The sequence below is a fragment of the Neomonachus schauinslandi genome, chromosome 10, assembly GCF_002201575.2.
Source record: "Neomonachus schauinslandi chromosome 10, ASM220157v2, whole genome shotgun sequence".
Taxonomy (NCBI): domain Eukaryota; kingdom Metazoa; phylum Chordata; class Mammalia; order Carnivora; family Phocidae; genus Neomonachus; species Neomonachus schauinslandi.
The window spans coordinates 119,830,907-119,848,060 of record NC_058412.1 but is presented as its reverse complement, the minus strand read 5'-3'; the positions used below and the strand labels follow the sequence as shown (position 1 = coordinate 119,848,060).

Here is a 17,154-nt window from a genome sequence, read left to right as displayed (position 1 = left end):
AGCCTCCCACAGCTCCCAGTCTCACACCTCCCACCGCCACCCTCCTCTTCCACTCGGTCCCCATCCCCCACTCCACAGCCATCCATTCACCACCTCATGGATCCATAAGCACACCGGGCACACTCCCCACTTTGCCCTGGTGGTTACCACAGTGCTCTTTCCCCAGACACCCTCATGGCTCACTCCTGCACCCCCCTCAAGATGACTCAGATGTCACCCTTCTGCCCTGACCACTCCCATCCACCTTTCTTGTTCTAATCATTTCCAGGACCACGAACCACCTTTTTACGTGCTATATATTTTACTTATTTATGATATTTGGTGTTTGTCTCCCTCTCCATGAGAATGTAGGCCCCATGAGAACAAGATCTGTCTTTGCTGATATATCCCAAGAATGGTGTCTGGCACATAGTAGGTCTCCAGTAAAGGTTAGTAGGTAAGTGTCCACATCTCTGATGGTCTTGCCTTTAACTCAAACTCTCCATCTCCTTCCAGCCTCTATCCCCAGGACTCCAGCACCTGCCTAGGTGATATGACTTGTCATGGGCATCTGCCAGACTCAGGAGGGCCTTCCTGGGGTGCCCGTGTGTTGACCTCGCTGTGTCCCTGCCACGTCTCCAGCAGGTGTGAAATACTAAATTCCTGTTTTTGTTTTATTTAAGGGCAAGAGGATTAGGGAGGAAGGAGGAAGGAGATGATGAGGGAAGCAATGGGCAGAGTGGAGAGGGTGGAGAGAGGACCGGCACAGGTTTCCCTGGGGCCCCCGCCCAGCCAGCTTTGCAAGCGGCTCAGAGGGCAGCCTGCTGGCAGTGGCTGAGGGCCGTGTGCCACATATCCTGAGCCGAGTGCCACGTGGCAGAAGCAGTCCCGTTGAGTCATGGGACACACAGCCACACTACTTTGTAGAGTTTGGTGTGTGGAGTATTTTTGTTTTTTATAGCCCAGCTGTCTGTGTAATGACTTCCTTCCCTCGGCCTTGTTCACAGAGGTGTCCCTGTGAGACCAGCTGAGTCACCACATTCCTTGCAGCTTAAAACACTGGCCCCAGCACCAAGGCCCAGTTCCTTCGTGTAGATGGGACCTTTCAAGGCAGCCAGGGAGTGCCCAGAAAGACAGGCTAGAGAGCTCCCCTTTCGAACCTGCGCCCTTCCCCAAAAAACATGATTACAAACCTAGTAAAGATGGAGAGAAATTCCATCTGCTAAGCATGAGGGAATGGCCACAGCCGTGTGCCGCGGCCTGCAGAATTATTTGTCGGCGACCATGAAGTCAATACCGAATGAGGGGGAGGGGAGGGACGAGGCACGGACATTCGTGCAGCGTGAAGAGTCAGAAACCCGAGTGAAGACTGGGCACTCTCCATGCCCAGCTGGGAGGAATAGAAACTTGCTTAGCCGTTCTGTAAAATAAACAGGTAGTTCTCAATAACATTAAGTATGCATAGGGCACAGAGGTTAGCCATTTCACTCTTTGTAATGTATTTTGGAAGTTTGCTCAGATACATGTAAGACAAGAAGGAGGTTATTTAGAATAGCATTATTCATGACATGGGTGAACAGGACGTAGGGGAAGTGCTAAAGGAAAGAGCTAGTAAACCATGGTGGACGTCGACCTCGGAATTCCACACAGCTATGAGAAGTAATGAAATAGGGGTGCATACAGCAGCATGGGACTTACAGAGCTAAGTGGGGAGAGCAGTCCAAGAGCTTGAAAGCACAACACTTTTCATTTTATTGAGGTGTGACTGACGTACAGTAAACCACACATATTTAAGGTGTACTATTGGAGTTTTGGCATGTGTAATTACCCATGAAACCACCACCACGATCAAGATAATGAATATATCCACCACCTCCAAGTAAGAAGTAGATTGATATGGATTGAAATGGGCAGATGTCTACCACCTGTTAAGTTTTTTAAAAAATTCAACAGTGTGTTGTATAATCCCATAGTTATATTAATGAAAAATGTTTAGATATCCTGAAAAAAATCTGGAAGAACACACACACACACACACAAAATATGTTGTTGGGAATCTTGCGAAAACAGCCTAGCCCTATTTGGCTAGTGCACCGTGCACTTCAGAAATTGCCCATGATTCTTTTTCTTTAAAATTTTTATTGTTATGTTAATCACCATACATTACATCATTAGTTTTTGATGTAGTGTTCCATGATTCATTGTTTGTGCATAACACCCAGTGCTCCATGCAGAACGTGCCCTCCTCAATACCCACCACCAGGCTAACCCATCCTCCTACCCCCCTCCCCTCTAGAACCCTCAGTTTGTTTTTCAGAGTCCATCGTCTCTCATGGTTCGTCTACCCCTCCGATTTCCCCCCTTCATTCTTCCCCTCCCGCTACCTTCTTCTTCTTCTTTTTTTTTTCTTAACATATGTTGCATTATTTGTTTCAGAGGTACAGATCTGTGATTCAACAGTCTTGCACAATTCACAGCACTCACCAGAGCACATACCCTCCCCAGTGTCTATCACCCAGTCACCCCATCCCTCCCACCCCACCCCCCACTCCAGCAACCCTCAGTTTGTTTCCTGCGATTAAGAATTCCTCATATCAGTGAGGTCATATGATACTTGTCTTTCTCTGATTGATTTGCTTCGCTCAGTATAACACTCTCCAGTTCCATCCACGTCATTGCAAAACAGAAATTGCCCATGATTCTTGTCCCACTTCATGGTCTCCAGGTCTCCTTTAAAGGTTTAATACACTAGAAATTCATCATTATGGTCCCCTATCTTTGAGTGACTTTATTAAAATGTCACTGAGGTCCTCATAATGAACCCCAACATAAGGGGTGCCTGACTCTTGTTCTCCACCCCCACATCAGACAGCTGTGTCAATAACTTCCTTCAGCTCACTTCCAGGACCATTTTCTTTTATCATCCCTCCAGACTGGAGGTACTCCAGCAGGGGGGTTGGTTGTGGCTGGGGACAAAAGAGTGATTCCCCGGGGCGCCTGGGTGGCTCAGCCGTTAAGCGTCTGCCTTCGGCTCAGGTCATGATCTCAGGGTCCTGGGATCGAGCCCCACATCGGGCTCCCTGCTCTGCGGGAAGCCTGCTTCTCCCTCTCCCTCTCCCCCTGCTTGTGTTCCTGCTCTCGCTATCTCTCTCTCTGTCAAATAAATAAATAAAATCTTTAAAAAAAAAAAAGTGATTCCCCAACTTGTTTGCAAATCCATCCTTTTTTTTAAAGTAATCTTTACACCCAATGTGGGGCTCGAACTCACGACCCTGAGATCAAGAGTTGCATGTTCCACTGACTGAGCCAGCCAGGTACCTTGCAAATCCATCTTTTACTTATTTATTTTTGAAGATTTTATTTATTAATTTGAGAGAGAGAGTGTGAAGGAGAGAGCCGGGGGAGGGGCAGAGGGAGAGGGAAGAGCAGATCCCCGCTGAGCAGCAAGCCCAATCTGGGGCTCCATCCCAGGACCCTGGGATCATGACCTGAGCTGAAGGCAGATGCTTAACCAACTGAGCCACCCAGGCACCCGCAAATCCATCTTTTATTACCATTCTTCACATATCTCATAAGTACAGGAGGGGCAAAGATTATGGGAGCAGGGGGCATGTTGAATTTTGTCTGGTTATGGGTTTTATATAAAAGCAGTCATTAAATGTGGATTGTTTATAAGAATCTTGTTTCACAAGATTCTCCACATTCTCCACATTGTTTATAAGAATCTTCCATGTTGTGTGCAGGTGTGGTTCATTTTTTGTGCAGTATAAAGCATTCCGTTGAGTGTATATAACACAATTTATCCTTTCTACCAATTGACATATGGGTTGTTTCCAGCTTAGGGCTATTATAAATAATGCTGCTGTGAACATTCTTGTACATGTCTACCTGTCTACCTGGGCATGTATTTCTCGTAGGTGTATACTTTGGAGCAGAATTGCTGGGTTATAGGTATTCCTATGCTTAAGTTAAAAAAATAATGCTGAACTGTTTCCCAAAATGATTAGACAAGTACACTCTCCCCAGCAATATATGGGAGCTCCCCTTTTGCATTTACCAACAGTTTTCACCAGCAACTAGTACTATCGGACTTTGTACTTTAGCCATCTGGTGGGTTTGTAGTAGGTGTTCGCTCTGCTTCATTTCCCTGATTACTAATGAGGCTCAGCACCTTCCATACGTTTATTGGACATGTGGATTTTCTTTGTGTGAAGCCAAGACCCTGTTCTTTCCCATTTTTCTGCTGCTCTGTATTTTTCATTCTTTCTTTCTTTCTTTTTTTTTTTTTTAAAGATTTTATTTATTTATTTGAGAGAGAGAGAATGAGAGACAGAGAGCATGAGAGGGAGGAGGGTCAGAGAGAGAAGCAGACTCCCTGCCGAGCAGGGAGCCCGATGCGGGACTCGATCCAGGGACTCCAGGATCATGACCTGAGCCGAAGGCAGTCGCTTAACCAACTGAGCCACCCAGGCGCCCCTGTTTTGATCTTGTTTAAGAAAACTTTTCCTCCCTTGATGTCATAAAGATACTGTATGTTATCTTCTAAAGTTTTATTGGTTTACCTTTTGTATTTTAGTCCATAATCTAATAGAAATTGGCTTTTGAGTATGGTGTATGATGGGATTCCAGTGCCATTTTTCCCATGTGGATATTCCATTGACTGAACACTATTTATTCAAAAGATCATTTCCCCATACTGTTCTGCAATGCTATCTCTAACATTAATCTGTTTGGGGGAGGGTCTGTCTTCTGTCCATTGGTTTTTGCCTACTCTTATGCCAATACCATACTGTCTTAATTATTAGAGCTTTATTATAAGTTTTGTTAGCTGATAGAATAAATCCTCTCCACCTTGTACTTCTTCAGGAGTACCTTAGCTGTTCTTGGCCTTCAGCAGTTTCATATAAATTTTATATTAGAATGATCTTGTCAAGTGCCATGTGAAAATCAACTGGGATTGCTTTGAATCTATAGGCCAATTGAAGAAAATGACAGCTTTACAGTATTGAGTCTTCTAATCTATTAATATGCTGTCTCTCTCCATTATTCATTTATTCTTTAATGTCTATTAAAATGTTCATGGTTTTCTCCATAGAGGTCATACCTGTCTTTTGTTAGATCCATTTATAGGTACTTTTTTTTTTTTTTTTTTTGCTATTTCAAAACTATTCTGACTATTCTTAAAAAACAATTTTCTGACATTTGCTGGAATATAGAAATAAGGTTGACTTTGGTATATTGATTTTGCAACCTGGAAAAGGGTCTTCATCAGAACCTGACCATGGTGTCACCCTGATCTCAGACTGCCAGCCTTCAAAATGGGGGAAAATAAATTTCTATTGTTTATAAACTACCCAGTGTGTGATGTTTTGTTACAGCAGCCAGACTAAGACAATAGTTTATTGGTTCTAAAAGTTTATTTGAGATTCCTTAGGGCTTTCTACCTACACAATCATGTCATTTTTGAAGAAAGACAGTTTTACTTTTTTCTTTCCTATCTTTATGACTTCTTTTTCTTTTTCTTGCCTTATTGCCCTGGCTAAGACATCTCATAAAATGTTGATTAGAGGTGATGATAACTGATATTCTTGCTCTGTTCCTTATTTTAGAGAGGAAAATGCTCACTATTTTACCATTAAGAATGCTGTTGGCTCTAGTTTTTTTCCTGTATCTCTTATATCAGATTGAGGAAGTTGTCTTCCATCTTTAGGCTGCTAAGAGTTTTTGCTGTGAATAAGTGTTGAATTTTGTCAAATGCTTTTTTAGCATCTATTCGGATAATCAAATTATTTTTCCTTTTATTCTGTTAATGTGGTTGGTTGATTTTTAAATATTAAACCAATTTGCATTCCTGAGATAACTTCCACTTGGTTATGATTTCTTATCCTTTTAATTTGTCACTGTATTTGATTTGCTAACATTTTATTTAGGATTGTTGTATTGATGGTCATGAGAGATAATGGTCTATATTTTTTCTTGTCATGTTCTTGTCAGGTTTTGGTGGTACAATTATGCTAACCTTATAAAATAAAGTTGGGAAGTGTTCCCCCTATTTTCTGAGAGTGTTTGTATAAGATAGGTATTACTTCTTATTTAAAATTTTGGCTGGAATATTTTCATTCTTTTATCTTTTAACCTGTATGTCCTCATTTTAAAGTATGTCATAAACATCATATAGTTGAGTCTTGTATTTTGTTTAAATTTGCTCTGTTGATCTTTTTCTTTTTGTTAGAATATTTAGTCCACTTACATTTAACATCATTACAGATATGGTTAAAAACCATTTACATCTATAATCCTGTTGCCTTCTTTTTGTCCTACCTGGTTTTTGTTCCTCTTTTTTCCTCTTTTTCTTTCTTCTTTTGGATCAAGTATTTTTTATTATTCCATTTTATCTTCTCCATTTGATTTTTCAACATTGTGGTAAAATAAAAACATTTGCCATCATAACTATTTTTAAGTGTACAGTTTACTAGTCTTTTTTTTTTTAAGATTTTTATTTATTTATTTGACAGAGAAAGACACAGTGAGAGAGGGAACACAAGCAGGGGGAGTGGGAGAGAGAGAAGCAGGCTTCCCACAGAGCAGGGAGCCCGATGCGGGGCTCGATCCCAGGACCCTGGGATCATGACCTGAGCCGAAGGCAGATGCTTAATGACTGAACAGGCACCCCTACAGTTTACTAGTCTTAAGTACATTCACATTTTTGTGCAACCAGTTTCCAGAACTCTTTTCATCTTGCAACACTGAAAACTTAAAAAATGTTATTAAACATTTTATTAAACACTCATCCCTCCTCCCAGTCCCTGGCAATCACCATTCTGCTTTTTGTCTCTGTAAATTTAATTATTCTAGGTACTTCATATAAATGGGGTCATACACTCCATCTGTGTTTTAGACCCTTCTGAACCTTGCCCTATGTACCTCTTCATCTGGCTGTTCATTTATATCTTTTACGATAAACTGCAATCATAAAAAAATAAATAAATGGGGTCATACAGTATTTGTTCTTTTGTGACTGGCTTATTTCATGTAGCATTATGTCCTCAAGGGTCATCTATGTTGTAGCATGTGTCAGAATTTTCTCCCCCCCCCACCTTTTTTTAGAGAGAGAGCGCCCATGTAGTGGGGGGAGGGGAAGAGGGAGGAGAGACAGAGAGAATTTCAAGCAGGCTCCATACCCAGCACAGACCCCAACTTGGGCTCTATCTCATGACCCTGAGATCATGACCTGAGCCAAAAGGAAGGGTCGGTGCTTAACCGACTGAGTCACCCAGGCACCCTGAGAATTTTCTCCCTTTTTAAGCCTGAATAATATTCTTTATTTTAAAAAAGATTTATTTATTTAAGAGAGTGAGAGAGAGAGCATATGCAAGCTCGGGGAGGGGCAGAGAGAGAGGGAGAAGGAGAGGAGTAGACTTCCTGCTGAGTGCAGAGCTGGATGTGGGGCTTGATCTCAGGTCCCTGAAATCATGACCTGGGCTAAAATCAAGAGCCAGCTGCTTAACCGACTGAGCCACCTAGGCCCCAAGGCTGAATAATAGTCTATTGTGTGTATATACCACATTTTGTTTTTCCATTCACCTGTCGATGGACATTTGGGTTCCTTCCACCTTTTGGCTATTGTGAATGCTGCTGCTATGAATAAGGGTATACAAATGTGTGTTCTGAGCTCCTGCTTTCAGTTCTTTTTGATATATATCTAGAAGTAGAATTTTTGGTACATATGGTAGTTCTATGTTTAATTTTTAAAAGAACCATCATACTGTTTTCCACAGCAGCTGCACTATTGTACGTTCCCACAAATGACACACCAGTGTTCCAATTTCTCTGCATCTACTCCAACATCTGTTTTTTTCTTCTTCTTTTCTTTTTTGGATAATAATCATTCTAATGATTGTGGAGTGGTATCTCATGATTTTTATTTGTCTAAGCTTGAATGAATCCATGAATGTAGTGTGTTTGGCTGTTTTTTGGTCTCTGATAATTTCCTGTATTGGGGTCATCATGAGTCTGTTTCTTTATTTTACTTATTTCCTCTTGTGGTGTCTTCTTATATGTCTGGCTGTATTTGTGCATTAGGCATTGTAGTGCATTTAAAAAATTGTAGAAACTATTTTAACGTTAGAATGATGTAAATTAAACCTCTTCCAAAGAGATTTTCTTTCTTTTTTTTTTTTTAAATGTATTTATTTGATTGAGAGAGCACGAGTAGGAGGGGGAGAGGGAGAGAGAAAATCTGAGGCAGACCCTGCACTGAGTGTGGAGCCTGATGTGGGGTTCAATCTCACAAACCTGAAATCTTGACCTGAGCCAAAACCAAGAGTGGGTAGCTTAATGGACTGCACCACCCAGGCACCCCCAAAGAGATTTTCCCCCCTAGGCCCTAGGAGTGCTAAAAGTTTAGGATCTTTTTGCTCTGTATTCAGAGCTTGACATTATCTAGTCTACTCAGATGACTTGAAACCGTCTGCAAAAGGAATGGATCACTTCCAGTTCACATCTTCTCTTAAATTAAAGCTCTTCAGGATCCTAGATTAAAGTAAAGTGTAAAGAGTTTTGTTGGCTCGGGGCTTGAATGTCACACTGAGGAGTCTGGAGAAGGGATGGGCAGCTGCTGTGACATCTGCTTCGTCAGGGGGCAGCATGTTGAATCTTAGTTCTGTGGTCCAGTATGGGAAAAGGAGGAAGGCAAGCTGGGCCAGACTGGGCTAGGGATACGAAACCAGTCAGAGAGCTGGTCTGTCCTCGCTGAGGTGGATAATGCATGGGGTCTACCAGGTGGAGTATAGCAGGAGAGAAGCCAAGACTGCAGAGAAGCTGCAGGTCATAGTTCACCTGGGCCAGAAACAGGTTCTCTTCACTGGTCCTGGGCAAACTTTCTGGCCAGTGACTCCTCCAGGCTAGCCAGTGACCACTTATGTAGTCTTGGCTGAGCCTAGACACCCTGGACAACTTCATTATTGTTCTCTTTGGGTCTATTCAGAGCCCTCCTTTCTGATCTCCACCCAGCATATTGTCCCTACTCAGTTCAGTTCAGTAAAGTCTCATTACTCTTAGGATATGACTTAAATTATTACCATGACCTTCAAAGCTGTACATGATCTGGCCACTGGCCACCTCTCCAGCCTTATCTCCTCCGATTATCTGCCTCACTGTACATTTTCCTTCTTCTTTGTTTAAACCACCATGTATCCTTGGTGACCACAGGGCCTGTGCATGTACTGTTCCCTCTATAGGGAGTACTCTTCTTGCCCCTATTTGCCTACTGTTATGGACTAAATATATATTCCCCCAAAATTCATATGTTGAAGCCCTAACCCCCCAGTGTGGCTGTAATTTGGAGTAAGGCAGTAATTAAGATTAATTGAGGTCATAAGGGTGGGGCCCTGATCCAGTAGAATTAGTGTCCTTTTAAGAAGAGACACCAGAGAGCTCATTTTCCCTCTCTTGCTGCACACACATACTGAGGAAAGGTCATATGAGAACATAGCAAGAAAGCAGCCATCTGCAAGGCCAGGAAGATAGTTCTCACCAAAAACCAAATTGGCTGGGGCTTTGATGTTGGACTTCCAGCCTCAAGAACTGTGAGAAAATTTATTTCTGTTGTTTAAGCCACCTGGGCTATGGTGTTTTGTTATGGCAGCCCAAGCAGACTAATACATCTAATTTAACCTCTATTTTTCCCTTTAGATTTCATACTAACTATTTCCCTAAACATCTTTGAGCCAAAGCCTCCTATTAGTGGATCTCATGGTACCATGCACTGTGTAAGATTTATGTTTTTGATTATTTGACCAATGTCTGCCTTACTTACTAGACTGTAAGCTACATCAAGGTCTCTGGTTTTATTCAAGGCTGCATACTCAGAACCTAATACAGGGCCAGGTACATAGTAGGTGCACAATACACCTTTTTTGGGGAAAGAGAGGTGGGTGGAGATAGACAGTGCCTTGAGCTGGGAGGGATTTATGGACATTCAAACTCATCTCTGGTCCAACAGAAACTATATATTTATAATCAAGATGTGACTCTAGGCCCCACCCTGTGATAGGCCTCAGGATCCTGCCCATAATGTCTGGCTCAGATCCTGGGCTGGGCTGGGCTTGGCCAGCAGAACCCCAGTTGTAAGGACAGGCAGAAGACTGGCTCTCATGCTGTATGGAGGACACCATTGTATGTTTCTTTCTTTCTTTTTTTAATATTTTATTTATTTATTTGACAAAGAGAGACACAGCGAGAGAGGGAACACGAGCCAGGGGAGTGGGAGAGGGAGAAGCAGACTCTCCGCTGAGCAAGGAGCCTGATGCGGGGCTCGATTCCAGGACCCTAGGATCATGACCTGAGCCGAAGGCAGATGCTTAACGACTGAGCCACCCAGGCGCCCCCCATTGTATGTTTCTTACAGTGTTCTCTTGAGGATGAAGTCATGACTTTTTAACTACTTTTTTTTTTTTTTTTTTAAAGATTTTATTTATTTATTTGAGAGAGAGAGAATGAGAAAGAGAGAGAGAGCGCACATGAGAGGGGGGAGGGTCAGAGGGAGAAGCAGACTCCCCGCCGAGCAGGGAGCCCGATGTGGGACTCGATCCCGGGACTCCAGGATCATGACCTGAGCCGAAGGCAGTCGCTCAACCGACTGAGCCGCCCAGGCGCCCATTTTAACTACTTTTATACACACAATTGTACTCCCCCCACCTGCTCCCACAAACCAGTTCCTTTTCAGTCCCAGAAATTTGTCTAATTGGCAGTTGGGGCCGCTGGTGTATCAGACAGGGCCCACTCAGGAGGCAGAAACCACACCAGTAATTTGAACAAGGGACCTTTTTTATGAAGGATTATTAGCTAATGAAAGGTGGTTAGTGACAAAAAGGGTCAAAAGAGAACTCCAAAGAATATAGGCATACTAACTATAGACTGTACCTACTCTCTCTAGGGCTGGGGCAGAGTGACCAAGGAGAACACAAACTTGCAAATGCCTCTCCCCCAACCCCAAGGTGAGATTTGGGCCCTGTTGGAGAGAGCAGGAATTCAGCCCACTGGACGGTGGAGATGTTTGATGGATGGCCACAGGCTATAGGTCAGAAGCTGGCCATCCAGGTGGCAGAACAGCCCAGTGAGCACCACTGGGTCTCTCTAGACCACAGGAACCATGTGCTATAGGAGCAAGAGAGCAGAGTGGAATCTGGAAGGTTCTGAACCAGGAAGACCCTTATGCTTCTTCTTTTTTTTTCTTTGATTTCTCCAACCTTCTCTACTGACAGAGCCTAACATCGTGCCACTGGCAAAAGGGAAATGTTTACAGAATTCAGTTCCAGTATCACAGGGCAAGACAAAGAAGAGTGGCTTTAGAGCCGAGAGGCGATAAGTTGGCACAACTGGATTAAGAACCTTTTTTTTTTTTTAAATTTTTTTATTCTTATGTTAATCCCCATACATTACATCATTAGTTTTAGATGTAGTGTTCCATGATTCATTGTTTGTGCATAACACCCAGTGCTCCATGCAGAATGTGCCCTCCTCAATACCCATCACCAGGCTAACCCATTCTCCCACCCCCCTCCCCTCTAGAACCCTCAGTTTGTTTTTCAGAGTCCATCGTCTCTCATGAAGAACCTTTTTTTTTAATTTATTTTTTAAAAGATTTTATGTATTTATTTGTGTGTGTGAGAGAGCGAGCGAGTGGGAGAGAGTGAGTGGGAGAGAGCGAGTGGGAGAGAGAGAGCACAAGCACAGGGAGTGGCAGGCAGAGGGAGAAGCAGGCTCCCCACTGAGCAAGGAGCCTGATGCAGGACTTGAACCCAGGACCCTGGTATCATGACCTGAGCTGGAGGCAGACGCTTAACTGACTTTTCTTTTTTTTTTTTTTTTAAAGATTTTATTTATTTATTTGAGAGAGAGAATGAGATAGAGCATGAGAGAGGGGAGGGCCAGAGGGAGAAGCAGACTCCCTGCTGAGCAGGGAGCCCTGATTCAGGACTCGATCCCGGGACTCCAGGACCGGAGCCGAAGGCAGTCGCTTAACCGACTGAGCCACCCAGGCGCCCCTTAACTGACTTTTCTTAAAATAATTGACAGGACATCCTTTTAAGCCATTGAGTCCTTATAATGCATCACACACCATGTTAATAGTAACACGGAGCATCGCATTCAATTGTTATAACTACATTTAAGTAAGTTACTCAAATTCACACAGCAAGTAAGTGGGGGAGACAGGATTCAAGCCCAGGAGATTCAAAGTTAAATCCTACTTACATACTGCGTGAAACTGCCTCCTAGATTCTTTCACTCCAGACTTTATAAATGCAACATAAAGGTTCACGGGGAGTGACAGAACCCTCTCTATGAAATTAACTATGTATTGTTGATTAAACCAGGGGGTCTGTCACTATCCTGGTTCTATAGGATTCTTCTCCTTCAAATCCTTGGTTCTCAGCTGGTTACTGTTCCTTTTCTGTGCTCTGCCTGCATTGTGATACCTTATTCTAGAAAAGGAGCTGGCATATAAATCACAGAATTTTCAGCTTCTCTTCCTGTGATTGTTCAAAGTTCAGACATTTTCCCCTTGTGATCCCATAGTGCTGGCTACTGCTCAGAACTATGCAATGAATACGGTAGGATAGCCATAGTTGGAATGTTTTTGGTTTCGAGTAGTAGAAAACCCAACTCAAATTAGAATCAATAATATGGGGAATTTATTGATTTACCTGACTTTATTCGTTCAGGTAAGCCTTGATCAGCACTACAGCTCTGTTTCTCTTTGTTCTGCTTTTGCCTATCCATGTGTTGGCTTCACCTTTAGGCTGGCTCTCTTCATGGTCACAAAATAGTTGCCAGCAGCAAATGGTTCCTCACGGACATCCAGGGAAATAGGATTTTATTCAACTATTGTGACAGGGTTAATATTGGATACTGACAGATGTAGGCCTAGGTAATAGGTCTATTCCTGAAGCAATCAGTACAAGGTAGATGAGATTAATTCAACTGACTTAGCAGAGAATCCACACTCACATGTGGGGAATGGGGTCTATCCCACCCAAATTGCCTCCATGCTGTACAATGAGCAGTGGCATAGACTGGATGTTAGAAGGCGCATCTGTTGGGATAGGCTAGGTTTTGCTGTAGTAGCTAACAAGCCAAGTTTATTTCTTGCTCCTACTACATGTGTACTGTGAGTCCCCTGGGGGGCACTATTTAATGTCTCCTCCCTTCAGGACCCAGAACGATGGAGCAATCACCATCTTCAGCATTGTCTATTGTTGTTGCTGAGGGAAAGAGAGTACACAAAATTGCCTACTAGCTCTTAAAGTTTGGACCTGGGAGTACATCTACTCAATATTATTGACCAAAGCAAGTGGCATGGCCACCTCTGCAAGCTGTAAGGAAGTAGAATCCTATCATATGCCTGGGAAACACACCAGAAATATTTGGTGGCTAGCATTAATGTCCACTACCACAGGAGGCCATCAGAATACCCACCACAGAGGGCTTATGGAGACCACCCCAGTTTTTGTCCACTTTTTCTTGGGAAAAGAATAACTTATGGTTTTGATTGCTATGTGAAAAAGAGGCCTCCCTACTCTGCAGAAATCAGGAAAACTCAGTACTCATTTTCTGTGTGACTATTAAATGTCTCCCAGGTGTTTTGCCATTAAGTGGAGTTCATGGTTCTACCAGGGACTTTTTTTTTTTTTTTAAGATTTTTTATTTATTTATTTGACAGAGAGAGAGACAGCGAGAGCAGGAACACAAGCAGGGGGAGTGGGGGAGGGAGAAGTAGGCCTCCCGCAGAGCAGGGAGTCTGCTTCTCCCTCTGACCCTCCTCCCTCTCATGCTCTCTGTCTCTCATTCTCTCTCTCTCAAATAAATAAAATATTAAAAAAAAAAAAGATATCTCCTCAACTCAAAACAATTCCCTTTTTTTGTGGTCTTGATCCACAGAGGTGGGTTCCTGTGAACGACATGACCTGTAAGCTGGCCATGATTGCTCTGGGGGAGAGGGGGACACCTGACACAAGTTGGGTCAATTAGAGCCTCTTCTCTGAGATTTTGGGTTTGGAATGATGAGGAATTTTTAGTCTCTGTGTAGTTGGAATTGTATCATGTACTTGGGAGTAGTTGGTAGACATATTTTTCCATTGTATTACCTGGAAGGAGAGAAAACAAGGTTGTGGGGAGAGTCTTACTGGCACCCCCTGCTCTGCTTCAATCCATCCAGCAGTCCATCTGGGTTCTTGTTGGCCTGAGAGACCCATCCCTTTGACCCCTAAAAAGCCCTAAGTTAAATTCCCCTTTATTTTTCTTTAACTGGCCTGAGAGGATACTGGTACTTGCTGCCAGCAAACTCCTAACTGATACATGCTCTTGGCCTCTGGACCCTGACACAAAAAAGGGCTGCAGGTGTAGCTTATTCCAGTAAAACAGAGGTCAGGTGGCAATTCTATTGCATCAATTATACTTCTGGCAATTTATTTCTGCTTGAGAAAGCTCATCAGAATGTGAGTTCAGGTGACATTATTATAGGGATCACCTGGAATCTGCTTTTTTTTTTCTTAAGGAAAATAATTTGTCTCCTTGGGTAAATACTATTTGTGACATACTTCCCAACACTGGTTATTAAGTGCATGTTATATTCTCTGCCTGGAGTCCTCTCCTCCTCCCTCAATTCTTTTTTTTTTTTTTCCCTTCTCCCTCAATTCTTTACTCAGCTCCAATGTTGGCTCCTGTGGGAAGACTTTCTACACTGTCCTATATTGTATTAATTATGTCCTTCTCTCTGCTTCCCAAAGCAAGTAGCACATACCTGTAGTGTTACATATTTTCTTCTGCTTTTTAGGATTTTTTTGTTGTTGTTTTTGAAGATTTTATTTGTTTGACAGAGAGAAAGAGAGAGCGTGCACAAGCAGGGGGAGCAGGAGACCCAGAAGCAGGCTCTCTGCTGATCCCAGGATGCTGGGATAGTGACCTGAGCGGAAGGCAAACGCTCAACGGACTGAGCCACTCAGGTGCCCCATATTTCTTCCAGAAGTACTTCTTTGTATGTCTGTCTCATTTGAAATTCTGAGTTCCTTAGTGGTTGGGAGAATGCCTTGTTTACCTGCACATCCCACAGTACCTGGATTGGAATAGATGCTCAGAAAGTTTGTTGAGTAAATGCAGTTAAAGTTGAGCAACATATTCCATATATACTCTTATTCATTCAAAAAATATATAGCGAGTACCTAACCATATCAGGCCATGTTCCAGATACTGCAGATGAACAACACAAGTCCCTGCCCTCAGAACATTACAGATGATATTCAGGTCATACGGGCTATAAGGAAAAGTAAAGCAGGATGAGGGGAGAGAGAATGATGGGGGGGGGGGTGGGACTTGATATTTTAGTAAAGTGGTCTGGGTAAGTCTGAGTCAGTGACTTTTGAAAATTTTGAAATTTGGAGTAAGGGCACATGCCTTTAAACATCAAATGCAAAGGTCTTAAGGTAGGAGTGAGCCTGCATGTTCCACAAGCAGGAAGGAGGCTAGTGTGGCTGGGATGGAGTGAAGGGGTAGAGTGCAAGGAGATGCAGTTAGAAAAGGGGAGGAGTGTTGGGTGGGGGGAGGTCACAATAGGCTCTTGGGGGTCCTTGACAAAAAGAGTTTGATTTTTGCTCTGAGTGAGATAGGAAGTCACTGGAGGCTTTAGAGAAGGGGAGAAATATGTTTTGACTTAGGTTTTAACAGAATCTCTCTGGCTTCTTGAGAACAAGCTCTCTGAGAGCAGAGGTGTATCAGGGAGAGCAGGTAGAAGGTTATTGCAGTATTCCAGGAAGAAGATGACCAGTGCTCAAATGAGGGTATTTTAAAGGTATTTGCTGTTGGATTACACGTGGGATATGTTGATAGGAAAAGAGGTGTTAATGATGACTTCAAGGTTTGGCCAGAGCCACCAGACCGATGTAATTGATCTTAACTGAGGTGGGGAAAACTGAAAGGAGCAAATTGAGGGGCAACTTCCAGAGTTTGGTTTTGGACATTTAAGTTTGACACATTGCCCAATACTTTATATTATATGTTCACTGTTTTTCAGAATCTGAAGGTTAAAATGCAACCTGAAGTTAAAGTCAGCTTTATTTATTGAACACCAGGCACTGTGCAGAAAGCTTAATGGGCGCTGTCATTTAAATCTTTCAGTCGTTTCTACTGGCTTAATTACTAATATTTTCATTGCTCTTTTATGGATTAAAGATTAAATGGCATGTCCAAAGTCACCCAGCCAGTTATTAATCTGTCAATATAATGCAGATCGGGAATGCCAACCTGGATGTGTCAGACTGCAGAGCTCTTGCTGTGTATTAATCACTGGATTCTAAAGGTGGGGATCACTTTCAGAGCATATCTGCCATAGACTTGGGCTCCATGACAACACAGGTACCTGGGACGTGTGACAAAAAAACAGAAAAGGGCCCAACCCCATCCCGGGTGTTACAGGTGACACAATGGAAGCTGTTAAGAAAGGACAGCATTATTGTACCTGCGGGGACTGATGCTTGCAAGTTCTCAAGTACCTGAAGATTTGATGTTAAAACGCCATCAGAAGTTGTTGTTGTTTAGAAACAGAAGAGATTAAAAACTGCAGTGGAAGCATTGGTGGGAGGAAAGAAAAACCAACTCCCAGGCGGTGCTTGTTGGGAAAAACCGGACCGTAGGGAGAGGGGCCGCGCAGGGACCAGAATCCATGCCCTGCCTACACCCTTTCGAAAAAGTAGCCTTCTGTGACCTTCCTTAGGTGAACCTCCAGAAAGACCAGGATATGGAGCACAAAAGCCGGGAACCTCTGGGGCCTCAGCATCCGCCCCCTTTGCCCTCCTTCCCCGCCCCCTTCAGTCTCCACGCGGAGAAAAGCGGGACGACGCCTGCGCATGCGTCCGGGGCAAGGTCCGCTCCCCGCGACGTCAGGGGGCTCGCGCCCGCACTAAAACCCCGCCCCCGGGCGCAAGAGGCGACCTGGGCGGGGGGCCTCGGGCCCCGCCCCCAGCCGAGCCGAGCGGGGCCGAGCGGAGCCGAGCAGCTCCGAGCGCGGCCGAGCCGAGCCGAGCCGAGCGGCCCGGAGTCGGTTGGTGCAGCTGCGTCCCCGCCGCCCAGCAGTCCGAGGCTCCGGCGTCGCCGCCGCCTCCGCGGGGCCTGCGCCGGCCG

At 43.8% G+C, this 17,154-nt stretch overlaps 1 protein-coding gene across 1 annotated transcript in view; it reads left to right on the top strand.

Moving 5' to 3' along the window:
• The first annotated feature begins 577 nt into the window (after positions 1–577).
• ZHX3 (zinc fingers and homeoboxes 3) overlaps positions 578–17,154 on the top strand; it is a 123,768-nt gene continuing 107,191 nt past the window's right edge. The window contains exon 1 of the mRNA XM_021688967.2: positions 578–624. The gene's annotated coding sequence lies outside the window, so the exon portion shown is untranslated. The remainder of the gene's footprint in view (positions 625–17,154) is intronic.